Source organism: Nasonia vitripennis, chromosome 4 (genome assembly GCF_009193385.2).
Source record: "Nasonia vitripennis strain AsymCx chromosome 4, Nvit_psr_1.1, whole genome shotgun sequence".
NCBI classification, from domain to species: domain Eukaryota; kingdom Metazoa; phylum Arthropoda; class Insecta; order Hymenoptera; family Pteromalidae; genus Nasonia; species Nasonia vitripennis.
The window spans coordinates 17,455,128-17,473,502 of NC_045760.1; the positions used below are offsets into that span (position 1 = coordinate 17,455,128).

The 18,375-nt window shown below is 45.1% G+C and overlaps 1 protein-coding gene across 5 annotated transcripts in view; it reads left to right on the forward strand.

The window, feature by feature from the left end:
* Nucleotides 1-18,375, forward strand: part of LOC100117523 (papilin) — a 100,329-nt gene that overhangs the window by 2,236 nt on the left and 79,718 nt on the right. The gene's annotated exons all lie outside the window — the stretch shown is intronic.

The following is an 18,375-nucleotide window of genomic DNA, read 5'->3' on the forward strand; positions in this document are numbered from 1 at the left end:
CTCCTCCTAGCTGCTTTTTCGAAAGAAGACGTGCGCTACGCTACTTACCCCAACCTTTGCTCGAATTTTCTCCAATAATCAAAGGAAAAGAAGAGTTTGCAGTAAACTGCAAAATAATTTGGTTCTCCGTCAACTTTTACCATATAAATTTAAATCGTGTCAACGAGAAGGCTTGGAAAAAAGTAACTCGATGCTCGCCGAGGCTATTTTATATCGATTCCGATCAGAAAAAGCAGCGTAAAACACACTCACCGCACACAGGACCCATTGTTTTACAGCCCGAATTCAAGTTCTTACCTCTGTTCCCCCGAAACAACATCCTTTATAAAACCCATTCGGTCGGCCAGCTGCAAAAACAACACCAAGAAACGATCGGCGCGGATCGCGTGATCCTCACTCGCGCGCAAAATTCTTCGGTCCATTAACGGACCGCTTCTCGACTGCACACACTTGGCTTCCACCCCGCATCGCCTGCACCTCTCAAGGATCGCGCATAGATCGATCTACTGCCGTCGAGCGCTGCATCCCGAAACTTTTGCAACTGCAGTGCCGCGGCTGGCTGCGGGCGGAGAGAATCCTAGACTCGTTAAACCGTCTCGCGCGCGATAACGTGATTTACCTACTCGCTAGCCGAGAACGAGTTATACATTTCGTCCGGAGCTTCCAATAGTGCCTGATTGATTTCATTAGCGCGGCTCTCTATACATCGAGACGTCGGGCCTTTAGCCCTCCGCTAATTAAAATCTTTTACGTTCAATTATCCGCAGCGAGCGCCGTAATTCGATAGGTCTATTTTCCAATATCGCGCGGGCTTTCTGTATGAGCGATGGCCTCTGTCAATGCTGCTGCCGCGCTGTACCTCGTTCCCGCTCGCCATATAGCGAAGGCTGCGCGGCTTTTTACGGATTGATTGTGTGCCGTTTTTTCCTATTGTCCGAGCTCGAATCGCGTTTGAATTGATTCGGTTTTTGTGGCGGTTAATCTTTTTTTCGCTTTGCAAACTTCACTGCGTGTACACTATACATGCGCGCGGCTTGAATAAAGGAATTAATCCGTGGAATATGTAACAAGTACGTACAAACACACGCTTCTTCGTAAATAGTTTGAGCGCGTTGTCGAAGAATCGCTCGGAAAGCTGCATTTAGTCGCTCAATGAAAGGTCACTCCCAAGCGGCAGTTAAAGTTTATTGTATCGATTAATACTTTAATTATAAGAGTCAGGAAATAAAAGAGAAATCACTTCTTTGCGGTGTTTTTCCTAACAGCCATTATGTATAAAGACTCGACTGTCTCGTGCTTTATCGAGCGCTGCGCGTTTGAAGTCAAGAAAATAATCAATTACCCTTGATTGCTTATCACGACGGAGGCGCAACTTGAAAAAAAGACGCACCGAACCTATTCCAGCTTGTGGGAACTCCGGCTCTCTCTCTCTCTCTCTCTCTCTCTCTCTCTCTCTCTCTCTCTCTCTCTCTCTCTCGAGTCGAGTCGAGATGCAAAGCGATACAGAAGTGTCATTGGTTTCGGAGCTCTCGAAGTTCGAACAACGCGTGTTTCCTCCGAATTCGAGTGTCGTCTGTCAAAACATTGAGGCATGAGGGAGTTCGGGGAGCGGAAAAGTTCTTTTTTTAGAAAATTTCCACTCGTTCTATCTTGAGTAGCGACGCGTTTTACGAAGGGAAAAGAGAGAGCGTGATCGTAAAAATATTGCTGGATTAAAAGCGACTCAGCGGGTTTCCCTCCATGTTCATTTTCCCATGCGCCGTGGATTCCGATTCGCGAGACGCGATTTATTGAAACACCTCGCGCGGGCTTTAATAGACTTGCAGCACTCGTTACATGGTATTGTAGTCCGCCGCGCGGGTTGTACGACATATCAGAAGCCGCAGAAGCGCAGTTTTCGGTCTCTTGTCGTCGAATGCACGCTGCCGTCTGCACTGCCACCTGTAGCGAATAAAAAGTCATCGCCGAGAGCTTTCTTCCCGGGCTCGGTATAGCATATCGTGGCACTCCTTGGCAGAACAATGGTATATGTTAATTCCAAGCTTGACTCTCCCAGCGCAGAGCTACCGCGGCGGCGTAGCATCCCTCGCCGCTTTTCTTCTTGTTGCGCACGAATGTGTAGTGTCAGAAGCGCGCCGCTACCGGTAGACTTGGGTTCTCGTCCCCTAAGTGCAGCAGCAGCCCAAAATGCAAATCATGCTAGGAGTTTATGACAGTTTGGTCTCAGACGGGAAATAAGATATTTTTTGGGCAACAGAAGCTTGCGCGTTTGTTTTCAATTACGAGGCAAAGTCGAGCGCAGACTGTTTTGCTTTATACTGTGTGCTACACGAGAACATGTGGGAAATATGTTGGAAAATTGAATTAACAATTAGGTAGGCAAAATTATACCCCATATATATTATGTATACTATTATTATTATATTGATTTAACTATATTCGCAAGCCCTGCATGGAGAAGCCTTTCATTAACTTTCATATAACGATCCATTGAAAATAACTTTAATAAAATTAATAATGCTAGCAATGGAAAAAAGCGTAAAATTCATATACTTTCGAATTTATATTTCCGATATAAAATACGTATATTATTGAAGTGAGAATCCTGCAAACAAACGCTTGCGTTAGTACTTATCAAAAGGCTTTGCATATTACTGGAGCACATATTTGAAAAGAGTTGTATGTAGTAATATATAGGAATGATGAATTTTGCTTCCTCGAAAAAAATGGGAGTTCGTATGGCTATATCAATTGGAATTAAAATGCGTTTGATATTAAAAGTTAATTTACTAAAAAAATTTTCATCATATATGCTGGCACAATGATTGAAACAAGTATTAATTAAAAATGCCAGCATTTTCTCACTTTCTGTATAGATTGTGAACAAATTTATTTTGAGCACATCGAGTGATATCTCAGTCAATTTTTTTAAGTAATTAGACTCTAGTATAATGTAGAGTACCTCAAAAATATTGAAAATGAAGAGTTGAGCAAAATTCACTTTAATATATATAGATGCATTTGCTATTGTTGTACGGAGTTCCACGAAAATTATTACATACAATCGCATGTAGGTACATATGTGATAAATCATTGACCCATATTCAACCGTTATTCTGAAATAATTTAATTGCCTCTCTTAGCTGGCTCATGGAGATTTGCTCTGCGTGAAACCTAATAGTATATTGTGTACCAAGGGCGTAAAGTGGGCTTTTTTAGGCCGAGTGTGGATTTTGCAGTACGAGTCAAGGCGAGTTAGCCCGAGCCTTCGTATAGCAACTCGTACTGCAAAATCCACGAGGCCAAAAAGCCCACTTAGTCCTTGGTGCACACACCATATTTTATGTAACGCGCGGACGTATTTTCGCGTTTTTTCGTACGTGTTAAGAGGGACTGATGGGAATATTTTTTGACACGGCAACCGTGCTCTTGTCTTGTTCAAACATTATATAAAAGTCAAATTCATTTTTATTTTCTTTTTGTAAATAAATAATTGATTTTAACAGTACCGAATTTATAATGAGAAAATTGGAAAAAAATGAAATAAAGTATTATGTAAAGGGTTTTAATGAAAAAAATAAGAAATTTCGACAATGTTAATTTATATTTAGTTATAAATTATATATTGTTCAAGAACATAGCAGTTTATACATTTTTTATTTAATAATAAATAATGCAAATTTATCAAAATCAACTTTTTTTTAAAATTACAAAAAAAAAAATTTTGCGGGCAATAAAGACTTTTTAGCGGGCAATAAAGGCCATTATTGCCCGCTGTTTGGATATGCGGGCAATAAAAGTCTTTATAGCCCGCTAAAATAACTTTTTTGCCCGCCGGTCAAAAAAGAGTCACTTTAGTCCCTATTAATAGGTGCGAAAAACGCGAAAATCGTTCGCGTGTTACATAAACATAATTGCAGCGTGGTTCGATACACGCGGTATCGTATAATTATTATAATGAAATTCTCGTCACACGACAAAGTCAACGTGCGTAAAGCGAAACTAATGAGCGCGTTATTATCTAGAAAATTGATCGTCCTCTGATAATTGCCAAAAGTTGAGCGTCGCTTTGCGAAACAATAAAGCGATTCTCTAATGAGAAGAACCACTGAAAAGTGCGCATGAAATTGACCCGATATAATCTTTAAAAAAAGCAAATAACAAATGGCCAATTAAGTAGAGTCGCTCGTGAAGGGCGCGCCAAAAAGCTGCTGCCGGCGAAATTGTTCTCCGATATTTTTTCGCCGCTCGCGCGCGCACACATAGCGGGCGAACAATCGCGCGATTTATTCAGCGGGTCATTTCGCAATCTCTAAGCTCGCGGCCGCCCGCCCCTTTGTTCTTGCTCTCGACGACGACGTTTACGGCCGAATTCTGCGAACTTTTTGCGGTGGACCGCCGCCCTTCTTTTTACTCTCGTTCGCCAGCAATATAGATATACAAAGCATAGCTCCACACGCACAGCTCTACTCTTCTTTCTATACACACTCGAATCCCGCGCGGGACTTCATCCGACTATACGGCTTTACCTTCTCCTACCGGTATTACGCATTCTGCCCGGCTTTTGAAATTCGTTCCCAAGTGAGGGGGAGAATGGATCCACGAAAGAGCTGTCACGCCGGATTTACGGAGCGATATTGACGGCGTTTAGAATCCTAGCGGCATCAGTTCTTCGAATTAAGGAGTGAACTTTATGCATTTGCGTCTACACGCGGGCTTTACTGAACCGGTCGAATTTGAAACACCGATATAGCGACTTTCGTCGATATTTCAATCGATCGAGGACCAAAGCGATCCGTTGATTTGTATCGATTCGGACGTGATATACGAGCATATCTATATACATCGAGGACTACATACGCCCATCAAAGTTATAAGAGTTACATGTAAATCGAGCGATGCGTTGCTTGCACTGGCCATGCAATCTACTATCACGATTTTACAACTAATAAAACGAGTCACACGTGCGGTAGTTTAAAACAGTTCGTCAGCGTGAAGCGTCGTGGGGCTACGTACGCGAAACGTTTAAGAAGTTGCGCGTAAATACCGCGCGACAATTTTACGCGCGCAAAATATTAGGCTTAGTCCTGACGGGAGACCGAGCGCAGCAGCAGCAAAGAGAGAGAGAGAGAGAGAGAGAGAGAGAGAGAGAGAGAGAGAGAGAGAGAGAAAGAGAGAGAGAGAGAGGCTTTATACGTACCGAGAGCGAAGGTTATACGAGGCCCGAGTTGCTCCGAAATTGCTCCGGCGGCGGCGCGCTCGTGTCGGGCTTCGATTACGAGCCCGACGAGAGGGAGACAGAGAAAACGCAGCAGCAGCAGCGGACACTTTACTCTTCGCGCAGAGAGGGAAGGAGTCGAGTGCGCACGTCTACGACACACCGGATATAACTTCGATCTGTCGGCCTCGTCGGATTTATGTCACTTCCGCGAGCTCACCTGATATAGAAAGCTCAATTTCGTCCCCGAGACTTTCCCGGCATTACGATCTTCGTTGGATCTTGGCTGCACGACGACGTTGGAGTTCGTGATACGGGCTTATTATTACACCGGCTGAGCGACTCGAACAAATCGACGGAATGTTTATAAAATACACGTGGGAGTGAGGCTTGCCGCGATAGACTTTGATCTTTTCCCGATCTGTCCGTTTTATCCGTAGTTTCTTCTCGAAATCCAGCTGTGTCGCTTTGCAGTGGTTACATACGAATAATTGCGCTATCAGAGTCTTTCGCCCTTTTCTGATTTTAGATTTTAGTGCAGGAAGTATGCGAATATTAATTCATATCATCCGATATGGCCGATAATTTATTTAATTAATCGATGCAATCTCTGCGAATGATTGTCCATACCACGAAGCGAAGTAAGAATCGGATTTTCGCGCACGGATAAAGCATTATATCCATCGCGCATTTAATCGGGACTGCCTTTGTTCGCGTACAGATATTTCTCAGCACTATTTGCCAACGTTTTAGCCGAAAGAAAAGGTTTCATCCCCGCGGGCACACTTCCCTCGACGAACCCTTGGACGAGAAACCGACGGAGAAGCCTCTATCGCGAATTGCCCTCGCGCAGCGGCCCTCCAGCTTTGAGAACCGAAAGAAACATCGATCTTCCGCAATGCTTCCGCCTGACGCACAGTTATATAGTTCTCTCGAGAAGTATAAGGAGAGCCCTTCAACTTTACTCCCTGTCGTGCACATGAGCGCGCGCGCGCGCGAGAGAGAGAGAGAGAGAGAGAGAGAGAGAGAGAGAGAAAGCCACGGTAGCAGCAACCGAGCTACGCGCACGCATCTCATTCTCGGCGCGTGTATAAACAATTTTCGAGATAAGAATAAATAGAGGAGGCGCGCGTATTTCAGCGCGGATTTTTCCTCCCCTTTTTTCTCGTCCTCCTTGCGCCGCGAGAATCGCGCGACGATGTAGCGTGGGAAGCGGTCAGGTACGTAGGTACACGCTGGTTGTATATTATAACGAACTGCTGCTGCCGCTGGTATAATGTGTGCGCGAAACGTCCCGTCGCTGCATAGCAGCCTTGCGTAAGAGAAGGGACGACGCGCGTGCGAATATTTTTCGGCCGCTGCGCAGGGGGAATCCATTTATGTGATCTTCATTTTTTTTCCTACTTTTTTACAGGCCTGCGGTGGCGGTCGACTCTGCCTCAACTGTGCGCTCTTTTTTAGGGCGTAATCCAGGAGCTGCGCCGAGTTAATCGAATCCTGTCTGCGCAGAGCGAGCTGTAATCTAAATCTGCTTATTACGACTATGCGAATACAGTTACGAGTGAATTATTTTCTTGATATAAATAAATAAGCGACTCGTATTTTCTCCGGGAAAAAAGAGCTAGCACTTAGTTATGTACAATTGCGGATCTCATTATTGCATTAATTTCTTGGCTGAACAAAGTTGTACCAACGCGGCTATTCCAGAGAGACTAAATTACGCACCTTAAAACCTGCAAAAGCGATAATCCTTGGGGTGAACCGATACAGCACGGATTCAGTGCCTTCTGCGCCTGGAATAGCAGAGCGCGCGTTATACGTCGTTTTATCAGCTTAATGCGCTCGCGGCTTTAGCGCTTTAATCGCTACAGTAGACCTGAGAGCATAGTTGAAGCTTTTATTCTGTGTGTACCTCTAATTATCTATATATTATGTATTTCAAGAAACACGCGAATCGTTTAAAATCAGAGACGCAGGCGGATTCAAGCGACGCTGCAGAATTGGGCTCTCTAATTTACATATGGCGACCAGGGAATCACGCGCGTCCGTGATCATCGATCAATGGCAAAGGTTTGACAAACTTGCAGCAATTATACAGTATATAGCAAATTCCTTGTACACCTATGTCGAAATTGAGTTTCTGCTCACCCGGGTAGAAATGATTATCCATTCGGTATTACCCAAAATCGATATTGAATTTACGTTAATTAATGTTCACGCTCGCGCTAAATTCATTATACGATACGCATACTGTATAGTGATCGGCCCTACGTCTATATGATACTTGTTGAAAAAGAGAGCATGAAAATTCATTATACGATACGCATACTGTATAGTGATCGGCCCTACGTCTATATGATACTTGTTGAAAAAGAGAGCATGAAAATTCATTATACGATACGCATACTGTATAGTGATCGGCCCTACGTCTATATGATACTTGTTGAAAAAGAGAGCATGAAAATTCAGGAATATAAGTTATACCGCGGCGCATAACCGTAAAAGCACGTGCCGCGAGCGAAGAATCCTACTAACGAGCCAGACGGATGATAGTGTCCGAGGTCATCCCACCTCCGCGTATCTGATTCACCGTCGAACGCAAAAGGGGCGTCTCGCAAGAGTCGTAAGCTCTTCAGAGAGCGCGCCGCGCGGGTCATCTTTGAAAAATGATTTTCTCTCCGCACTCTCGTCAATTATCGTCGTGTGTACACGTACAACAGCTAGAGTTCAGGAGCCCTCACACATGCGACAACGCGGAGGCTCGCGTTTACGCACACATGTGTAAGTGTGTGTGACGGTTCGTCGAAACGAGGTCGTGAAGGATCCTTTCTCAAGGGGGCTTTCCTTTCCGGTTCTACCGCGCTGCTCTCTCTCTCTCTCTCTCTCTCTCTCTCTCTCTCTCTCTCTCTCTCTCTCTCTCTCTCTCTCTCTCTCTCTCTCTCTCTCTCTCTCTCTCTGATGCATCAGCGTTCGACGCGCGGCTGCCGCTGTTACACGCCGGAGAGCGGTGAGACAGCGAGAAAAGAGACTGCCAGATTCCGCATAGCGAGTGTGTACGCGCAGAGACAGCGACACCGACAAATTTGAATTTACGAGCCGACCCGAGGCATATTTATGCCTTCTGGTAAAACAACAGCGCTATTCAGCGGCAACGCTCGCGCGCGCAGGGGAAAGAGAGGCGGCGACGCGGTGTGGCTTCACTGTAAAATCGTGTGCGGGGGGATGATACACGGAAACCGAACGCGAAGTCGGATTTCAAAAGCTTTGGGAGGAGCGTTCGCCCGCGCGTGAGAGAAAGAGAGAGGATGTGCGTCGGTTATACCTATAACGGAAGTCTCGGCGGAATATTGGACGTCGGGAGCTGAGCTAGACTGTGCGTGCTTTTACGGAATCCGATATGCTGACGTCGACGGCGCTGCCGAAGAATGTCGCTGGTTTTTCCAGCATTTTGTTTGTCGTACACGTGCGTTTCGCGGAACGCTGCGCGGGGATGTGTCGAGAGGATAAGCGAGGGGCCGTCTTCCGCCTCCGGGGGTTTCGCTGGCGATCGAGCGGCTATACAATTCAATTGATACATTAATGTACGGACGAAGCTGATTTCTTTAACGCCGCGGGAGTACATACAATGGGCGGGCCATCAGCCGTATTTTACTCATTAAATTTTATTGCGCCTTTGCTAATCCCTATGTGCCTTCAATTACTCGCGTAGTCTGCATCGCAGAGATAAGAGCTGATACGAGAGCGGTAACGATCGCTTATTCGAGAGATGCGGTCCGTATATAACACAACAATGGAGCGCTCCATCTCTGCTCGATACGAATCGACCCATTATTATGATAAATTAACGAGCGACGAGCTGCAGAACAAAAAGATTTCAACCTATCTATACGAAAATATTCCATTAGTGAGCGTCGTAAAACTATGTGAGAAACGTAATCTTATGTGAGAAAATGGGAAACCGATTTTGTATGCGTACACACACGTTACACTTTACGCGAGCGCTGGCGCAGGTAGTGGTTTTTCCGATCAGCATTTCAACAATCCTATCAGCCTCTTCCGCGCGAATAGTTCGCAACTCTGCTCCACTGCACTAGTGCACGAGCGCGAGAGCGTATAACATATCCCTGCGCGCGGTGAGATTCGGCTGCGGTATATATATATATATATATATGTGTGTGTGTGTGTGTGTAGCATAAATATTATGGCAAGGTTACGCCGGCGCCGATTCGAGCCTGAGTATACAATGACATCAGGCCGATATCCGATATCTAAGCAGTTTCTCGACATACTTTCAAAGCAAACATTAATTTATTTTCGACCGGGGATTTTTTCGTGATGATGCTCGCGGCGGTGGATTATGATTTATTCGAGCGCGAAGTTTAGTATAGGTATACGCTTGATTTTGAGCTTTGCGAGTGTTTCAAGAGAAGTAAGAAAGCGCGTTATTTCGATATTTTTCAAAAGCGACATCGCTACTATATGGCCTGGGTCACGCGCAGCTGTAGAGCATTCGAAATTCGTGCGCGGGGGTGCTATATATATATATATATATATATATATATATATATATATACATACACTGATCTGTGGTACATCCTGTAGCTGCGTATACAACCTCCTCGTTTGTATACTAAGCAAAAAACTTCGGCGGCGCTTTCAATCGCGGCCACTGCATACAAAAGCGGATCGTTTTTAGCACACGATTGCAGCCCTGCCGTGGAAAACCCATAAGCCTCGAGAGTTGGCTGCGCACGCGAGTGACTATTCCACGGCGAGCGGCTCTTTTTTCAAACCTTCGTTAATTATAGAGTACGCGCCGCGCGAATCAAATCTCTATGCAATGTGTGCAGCAGCCTGGCGATCAATCGGATGCCCTTAAGGCTCGTGTAACAACAATGCGCGCGAGAGCTTACACACAGGTATAGAAAGAGCAGGGGGCTGCAGCAGACATCAGGGTATAAGGTACAGCACGAGCTGTATGCTCTGGGTATACCTTGTTAGCCCCTTACCGCGAGCGTGTATATGTATGCATACACATCCTCGCGGTCGCTCTCGTCGCAGCGCCAGGCCAGAACACACGCGCGATTCTCCGGCATGGCATTGTTTGATTATGGTAATTACTGCGCGCGGGCTCGCGGCGCAATCTCCTGTAGCGAATAAGTGGAGTCGTGTGCAAGTCCCTCCCCCGCGCAAAGGCGAAGGAAGGAATATAGGGGGCCGGAAGGAAAGATCGCGGAAAAGGAGAGGAAGAAGGTAAGCAGGGCTATAATGCGCGGATTACCAGGAGAGCAGCTTCGCTCGCGAGTAATGGATCTGCTCCGCCGGCGCCGGCAGCCTCGCGTCTACTATACTGCGCGCGGGGGCGCCGGGGCGGAGTGCGCTCGCGCCGCGTGTGATGTGACAAATGATGGAATACGCCGCACTGCAGCTATAACTGTATCGAGGCTTATAGTCTTCGTGTATTCTTCGCGGGTTGTTTAACTCGAAGCTATATTGATGGAGACGAGCTCGCGGCCTTTTGGACGATAATATAAAGTTTCGTTGTATGTAGTTATTTATTACGACATGCTCTGCCAGGAGAATGTCATCCCGATCCGGTTCCTGCGTTATAAGCTCTCTACATCTGAAAGAGTGAAAAATGACTCTAAAGAGTGAAAAATCACTCGAATTATAGGCAAATTTGAGTCACTCTTTGCAAAGCATGACTCAATTTTGACTCGAAACGAGTGATTTTTCACTCTTTCAGATTTAGAAAGAGGGATATAGGTATTAACTCACATGTGTATAAGATCTATCGAAATTATGTATTAACCCGAAGATATTTGACGAGTGACATGGGCAACTTTGCATCTCATGTTAGGTACCTAAATGGTTACGGGTCGTGTTTTTTCCTGTAATGAAATACGTTTGTTTCAAAGCAGTATTCGTCTGACAGACAAACGAATTGCATTCATACCAGGAATTATGCGACTGCTTTAGCATGTATGACTGTAATTACTTGACGTTCATTAATATTATAAGCCTTTAATCGATAAAGCAGACATAAATTCAAAACGAAATTATTTAAACTCGAAATTCAGAGTATTCAGCAATACGAAATATATTTTATAATTATAATCCTAAGCACGAAAGGAGTTTTGGACTGAAACAGTCCATGTACAAAATAAAAATTAATCAGTCTACGTACCATTGAAATACTCGAGAAAGAAAGAAAACGCGGAATAATTCCTTCGCTCTTTCATGGCTTGATTCCATCGCATCGAACAAAGCTCGTGCACGCAAACCGGCACGTACGTACTCGTTAGCTCTGGCGATTCCTGCAAAGTGAAAATCAAAAGTCGAAAAAGCCCTGTCTATGAGAGTACAGGTCTCTGATGTATACGTGAACTCACCAGGTTTGCGAGTTCCCGTAGCTAAGGGGATTGAAAATTAGAGGGGACCATCTCTCTCTCTCTCTCTCTCTCTCTCTCTCTCTCTCTCTCTCTCTCTTATAATATAAATATATACAAAATGAGCCAACGCGAGTGAGGTTGCTCTTACGTCGTCTTAGTCTCTCGTTCCCACTTTCTATCGCCTCATCCGAGCAACCTGTTGCCACGGTTTTTCCCCCTTCTCTCTCTCTCTCTCTCTCTCTCTCTCTCTCTCTCTCTCTCTCTCTCACACACTCTCTCTCTCTCTCTCTTTCTTTCTGGCCTCCCGCATCGACCCGTCGCGGCCCGCGCTGCGACGGCGCATCCACATGCACTATCTCCTTTTCGCTATTCGCTCGTCTCTTCCTATGTACATATACGCTACCTCGCTCTTCTTCGCGCCGAGGCCCTCTTCGCTCCCCCGCGGCCGTCGGCGCACACGCCACATGCTCGTTCGCGCATCCATAGGTATGGCTATACGTACTGCGCGTGTGCTCGCGCCAGCTCCTGCTCTCCTGGTGCGGCGAAGGCCTCGAACGTTGCACTCTGTTGCTCCGCTTCTTCGGGCCTCCTCGTCGCACCCGCGAGCTGCCCCATCGCTCGGACTTGCTCCTCTCGTCTTTCGACTCTCGCTCTCTGTTTGTCTCGTCTCTTCTTGCTCTCGCGTCTTTTGTCCACTCGTTTCCCGCGCACGATCGAGAGAGAGAGAGAGAGAGAGAGAGACGAGAGATAGAGGCGCGAGCCTGCCTCCTCCACTTCACTACTGGGCTCTTAATCCCGACTGCGTTTCCATAGAAGAGAGTGGTCACGCCGCAGGGCTGCTCACTCTCGCTTTCGCTGGTACTATGGTATAACATAGCAGCGATGCACACTCCAGAGCGATCGAATAGCTCGCATCACTTATCCAGCCCTTGCGAAGAGGTACAATGCGCTTAGCGTTCCTGTTTTCGAAAGTCCCTTCTGATTATAAGGACTACTGTGTCCTCAAAACAATTCTGGAAAAGGCTAATTACTTCTAGCTACTCCAAACCTGATCTCAGGTAGCCCTCGCACCTTCGCTTTCTTTCTTCGTTAAAAGCATCGCGCGGCACATCACTGTCCCACGTAAGTATGCAATGCGTAAGCCAGAAATAGAGGCCAAGAACGGGAAAAAGATCGGTACGCAGGATATCGAGAGCGAGAGCGGAGCCGAACACCGATTAGAGGAGGGATTAAAAAGGGAAGCCAGAAAATAGGTTTAAAATAACTCGCCAGGGTAATGAAGATCTCTAGACGAGGCGAGAACTCCTGTCAGGCTCTGCTTCGATTTTACGCTTATTTGGCTCTACTAGGGATTTTTGAGAGTGTTCGCATCCGCTGCTTGGCGAGGAGCTTTTACCGAGTGACTTTTCACGTGCAAACTGTTAATATGCAACGCGTTTTCTTTCGGGGGATAAGAGGAATTTTATCTTTAGCTATAATGCTTCCATTTACATGTTAACTATAAACTTGTTTTTTCTGTGTTTCAGGTGAGTTATTTATTCAAAGTTACACCTTCACTTATAGGGCTCTTTACTTTTACGTAAGTTGATCTACTCCTATATTTTAAATATATAGAACTGTACCATAATAATATGAAACGTTACACTCTGAAAACCCCGCGGCTTCGCTCTATTCCGAGTTTCACAAAGCGACTTGCTATCAAGGGCAGGCTTGTTTAAAGTTTTCTTCTTTTTATACTATCGCAATTGAACTTAATTAATGTTATTCAATATAATGCAACACGTAAAGTAAAAACGCTGACAAAGTAATTAATTTAAAATGTAATATAGCTGCGGAGAAATTAAATTCCATAATATACACGCTTGGAATTTCAATTAAAAATTCCCGATGAAAAGGTGCGAAATGTTCTGAAACGGAAGTGCAGCGACCCAAATAAACAATATAAGAATCCAATAGTATTCCGAATATATAGCACCCAATACCTTCACGTTCCGGCTTTTAACGCCCGTCCCTGCTCGGATGAAAGGGCAGCATCAGACTGGAACTCACATTTGCTCGCCTCAGCAGCACGCTATATCCACGGCTCGCGCGCTGCATTCAAGGACGAAAATCATCGATACCCACACGAGTCCTTTCATATGTCTGTGTGTTCTTCCTTTCGTTCCTTTTTCCCTCTCGCTCCTTCCCGCGCTTCTTCCTTCCTATTGTGCGTCGCCTTCTTTTTCTCCTTGCATTTCTGTTGCCTTTTTTTAATTAAGTTCATGTTGCGTATAAGTATAACGATTTTCTGAAACCGGGCAAATGAAGTAATCGCTACGGCCAGTCACAGCTCGCAGTTGAATACTTTATTTTCACGGTCGGAAACGCCACGCGTGATTCTTCTCAGAACTCACATTCGTTTATTTGAACCGACTTGCGAAGTCTCATTCATTTGTTGCTTCAAACTGTTGCGCGATAGATACAGAGCATTCCGTTCAATATTAGCAGTATGCCTTTAAGCCGCGCCGACAATGTCCGCTCGCAGCCCTAATATAAGCTAACCACGATAGTTTATACACACATACGCGCGCATTCGATCCGATCATGACGCAACGAATTCTTTCGCTCGGGTGGTTTACATTTTCGTACAGTGACCAGACGCGCGCGCCGGCCGCCAACCTCTCGAGAGCTGCGAGGAACGAGACGTCAAACTTTGCGCGGAGTAATTTTTCTTCGCGGCGTCTTAACTTTTTTCAGATTGTTCTTTCATATATACAAAGACTGCGGCGGCGGCGAGAGAGAGAGAGAGAGAGAGAGAGAGAGAGAGAGAGAGAGAGAGTCACGTTTCCCGGTATCGATTGATTACATAGCTTCAAGTTTATCGGTGTTTAGAAGCGGAAATCTCTATTACTTTCAAAGCATCCGCGAAAATAGGATACGGCTCGCATAAGTGGTGCGTATGTGGTGTGCAGTGCGTGGCTTCGAGGCACGTGGACGTAAACATTCTCATCGCTCCTTTCAACTGAAAACAAATTGTGTGTCACGCACTCAACGCAGCTCGTCGCGCACGCAACCGCGGGGAGAAGACAAAAGTCCACTAGAATAATGCCATACGAGACTCATCCGCGAGTTGACAGTAAACACGGACTCACACTACAGTTCGCTCGCGCAGACTATCAAGTCCCATTAATTATACAGCCCTCAGCTTGGCCCTCGGCGATACACAGCCCCGCGCACGTTGTTCCGCTGCGCCGGCGTTCCTGGAAAGCGTCGTCTCAGGAGCTCGATGCTGCGCGATCGACTTATGTATATAGTTATATAGACGCCTGAATATTCGAGCGCTGCGGTCTATCCATCGCTGGGATATCTTGCGCCCGGGGACTCAAATCCCTACACCTCCAGCTGACTGCACGCATCGCAGACATCGCCGGAAAGAGAGAGAGAGAGAGAGAGAGAGAGAGAGAGAGAGAGAGAGAGAGAGAGAGAGAGGAGGGGCGGCAGGCCCCGGAGTGAACTGCGCCGACCGGAGAGTTATATAAAGACAGGGCGCGCGTGCGAGAGATCTCACTCCGCTGTATACATAGGTATGTGGATGCAGCGAACTATATTCCAAGGATATGGAGCAGCGGGACCTGTGCGCTCCTCTCGAGGAATGTTAAAGATCCCATTACAAGGATCCCTCACGCGCGGCGTCCACTATCCTAATACTATAGCTCTCGACTCGCCTCGTCATTACCGGCGTGTCTGTCTGCCAGGCGAGTCTTCCGATCGATATTTTTCTCATCCTCGCGCTTCGTCACTTCGGGCGGTCTCACGCTGCGCTGCGCATTGCAGAGATCATTCCCGAGCGGTGTAATTGATTCTGAAGACGCACCTGATGCGGCTGAAAAGGAGAAACGATCCGCGATATTTTATTTGCGACGAGTTGCGTTTCAAGCGAATGTTGAAAAGAAGCGCGCGCGCGAATTTGACTTCTCTCGGTTGTGTTGTGTAAATAGGAATTACGAAAATCGTCGGGCGCTATACTGAGGAATACGCGCACCGCGGGAGAGCGAGCGACGAGTGGCTCGACGACCCTGCGCAATTAATCGAGCAAATAGAGGCTTCCTAGTTAAGCCTTTTATCTAATTGGAATCTTTACGATCGCTCTCGAGTTCGAGGTTTTACTGATGTACTATATATTATATGTATATATGCAGTCCGAAACTCGAGTATGCGTGTGTACGTGTACACTTACTTATATATAATCGCACTCGGGTGCAAAAGCTCGCAAAAGCGCTAGTGGCTCTCATTAAAAAGCGCGATGTACATAATTTCGTAATCGCGCGCGCACGAGCGCTCGTTAAAGTGAAAAAGCTGATGCGGATAGTGCGCAGGTGCTGAAGGGACGAGGACGCGGAAATCCGCGCTGCTCCAGCTATATGTATATATATGTGTGTGTATACCTACACGGAAAAAAATGGTTAGTTGTGGTAACCAAGTGATAATTGGTTAATCAAAAATTGGTTATGAGAACTAAGTGCTTGGTTAATTTAACCAAGCCGATTTTTTTACAATAAAAAAGTCGGCTTTATAGGTTACTAACCAATTTACTTGGTAAGGACAACAATTTTTCTGGTACATCACTGTTTTCATAGTGGGTCAACCAACATTTTTGTTGTAATTACCAAGATATTAGTTGAAATCCGCGTTGCAGCTTATATTTTCAAAAATTTTCTTATTTACCAACCGCCTTTGGACTTGAAGGACCCGAGTTCTCGATCCCCATTGAGGGAGAAACTTTTTTCAGATATATTAATTGTATTATAAAATTGTAAACATGTAAATTAAATGTAAAAAATAATAGCACACTTGAAACGGGTCTATAAAATAAATCTGCATGTATAAATAAATAACAATAATTAATAATAAATAAATAAACAATAAATAATAAATCAAAACAAAGTAAAAAGTCAGAAACAAATTTTTTTCTTCATCGTTCTGGAAACAAACTTGACTATTTTTTTTAGTAATCACAACTAAATTATTTCTTGAACCAACAATTATCTTGGTTGTACTGACAAATTAATCATCATTGTCGATATATTTTATTTGTATTACAAACCAATATATTGATTAAGATAACCAAGATTAAATAGTGTTTGTCGCCTCGCGACTACACAAAATACAACCATAAAGTTAGTCATGCTAAGTCCACTTGGTTAATGATACCAACAAAATAGTTGGTGCGTATTTTCCCAAGCAATTTAGTTATCCCAACCAAGTACTTGGTTATCACAACTAACCATTTTTTTCCGTGTAGCGAGAAAAACTGTAAGCTCCTTCGCCTCCGCGAGGCTGTATAGCGCGGGAGAAATAATCTTAAAGTTAATGCGAGATACGCGCGCTTATCGCCGACTGGCGTTCGTTATATCGTAAATCCGCGTTATATCGTATTTCACCAGCAAAGCGGCATTCATTCTCCGGCGCATCTACGATCCTTTTCTCGTTTTTCTGCATACCGCCCGCTCATACGTGCATGCGAACGGCGAGCGCTGGCGGGAATCTTAATTGGTGTGGACGAAATTTCTGCATCGAAGGTTTTACGCTTTATCAAAGTGATCGATCGGTAATATATACGTGTGCGATTTATTCCGTTTTGTATTCGTATGTTTGAAAACTGACAACTGAATAATCTCGGAGATGCGACGATTAAGAACTTGGAGTCCGTCAATTGAATAAAATAAAAAGTTTAAATTCTCGGTATATCGCTAAAATTTATTGAAGAGAGTAATTATCCTCCTTACGCGGTACTGCAACAATGAAGTATAAAAAACATGAAAATCGAATAAAGTCTGGACGCGCGCACCTGCAACGCGCCCTTGCACTTACGCGAACTCACGCACGATTATATATGAAATTCGAGCGCGAGAGCGGCGATAAAGGAAGCGTCAAAGTGCACTTTTTCAGCCGGAGATTTCCGAGAAATGATCAATAAACGTCGCGAAGAACCCACGGCGAGCATTCCTCTCGAAAGAGATATACGCTCCGGCCGCCGCCGGTGCGAGCGAGCAAGAGATTACGCGCCATCAGAGGACTGATAGAGCACGCTTCTTTCCTCTGCTGCGGCAAAGCCGAGTCACATACAAGTGCCCGGGATTATACTCGCTTATATTTGCCGTCGCACGGAGAAAGGTCGCGGAGAAATTTTGGTCCTGCCGATATGCTATATGGCTGGCAGACGCGGGAGATTGCGTCGCTTTGATGAAACATGTATTATATGCGTATATATTTGCGATGAACTCGTGTTTCCGTGTCTTATCTGTATAATTAACGGCGTGCGCGCAAAGGTAAATCGAGTGGCGTTCTCTCGGGAGAGCCATATTTTTCATCGGCTATCGATTTTATTATTTTTTCTCTCTTCCGAGCAACGGAGTAAGAAGATGCTGCTCTATAGGTGGATGAGAAGGGAGAGAAAGTTGATTGGGTAGATAAACATTTTCGAAGCTAAGCATTAGATTGCTCGTGCGCGAGGATTTTTAATTAAAACGTAACAGTAGGGTTGTGCTCGTTATATTTCATTTGAAATTTTTGGAATATGGATGACTTTATGTAGAGGAACTGGTCATTCGATAAATATTAGGATTTTGCGCTTTAAAGCGCAGAGTGTAATCAACAGTATATAATGAGTCATAAAGTTCATAACACACTGCTTTGTTCTCGGCTTTATTTTGGCATTATAAAACTGCGCGTGGAATTTAAATTGATGATGTACTTGATGGAACACTTTTTTCGCGGTATATATTA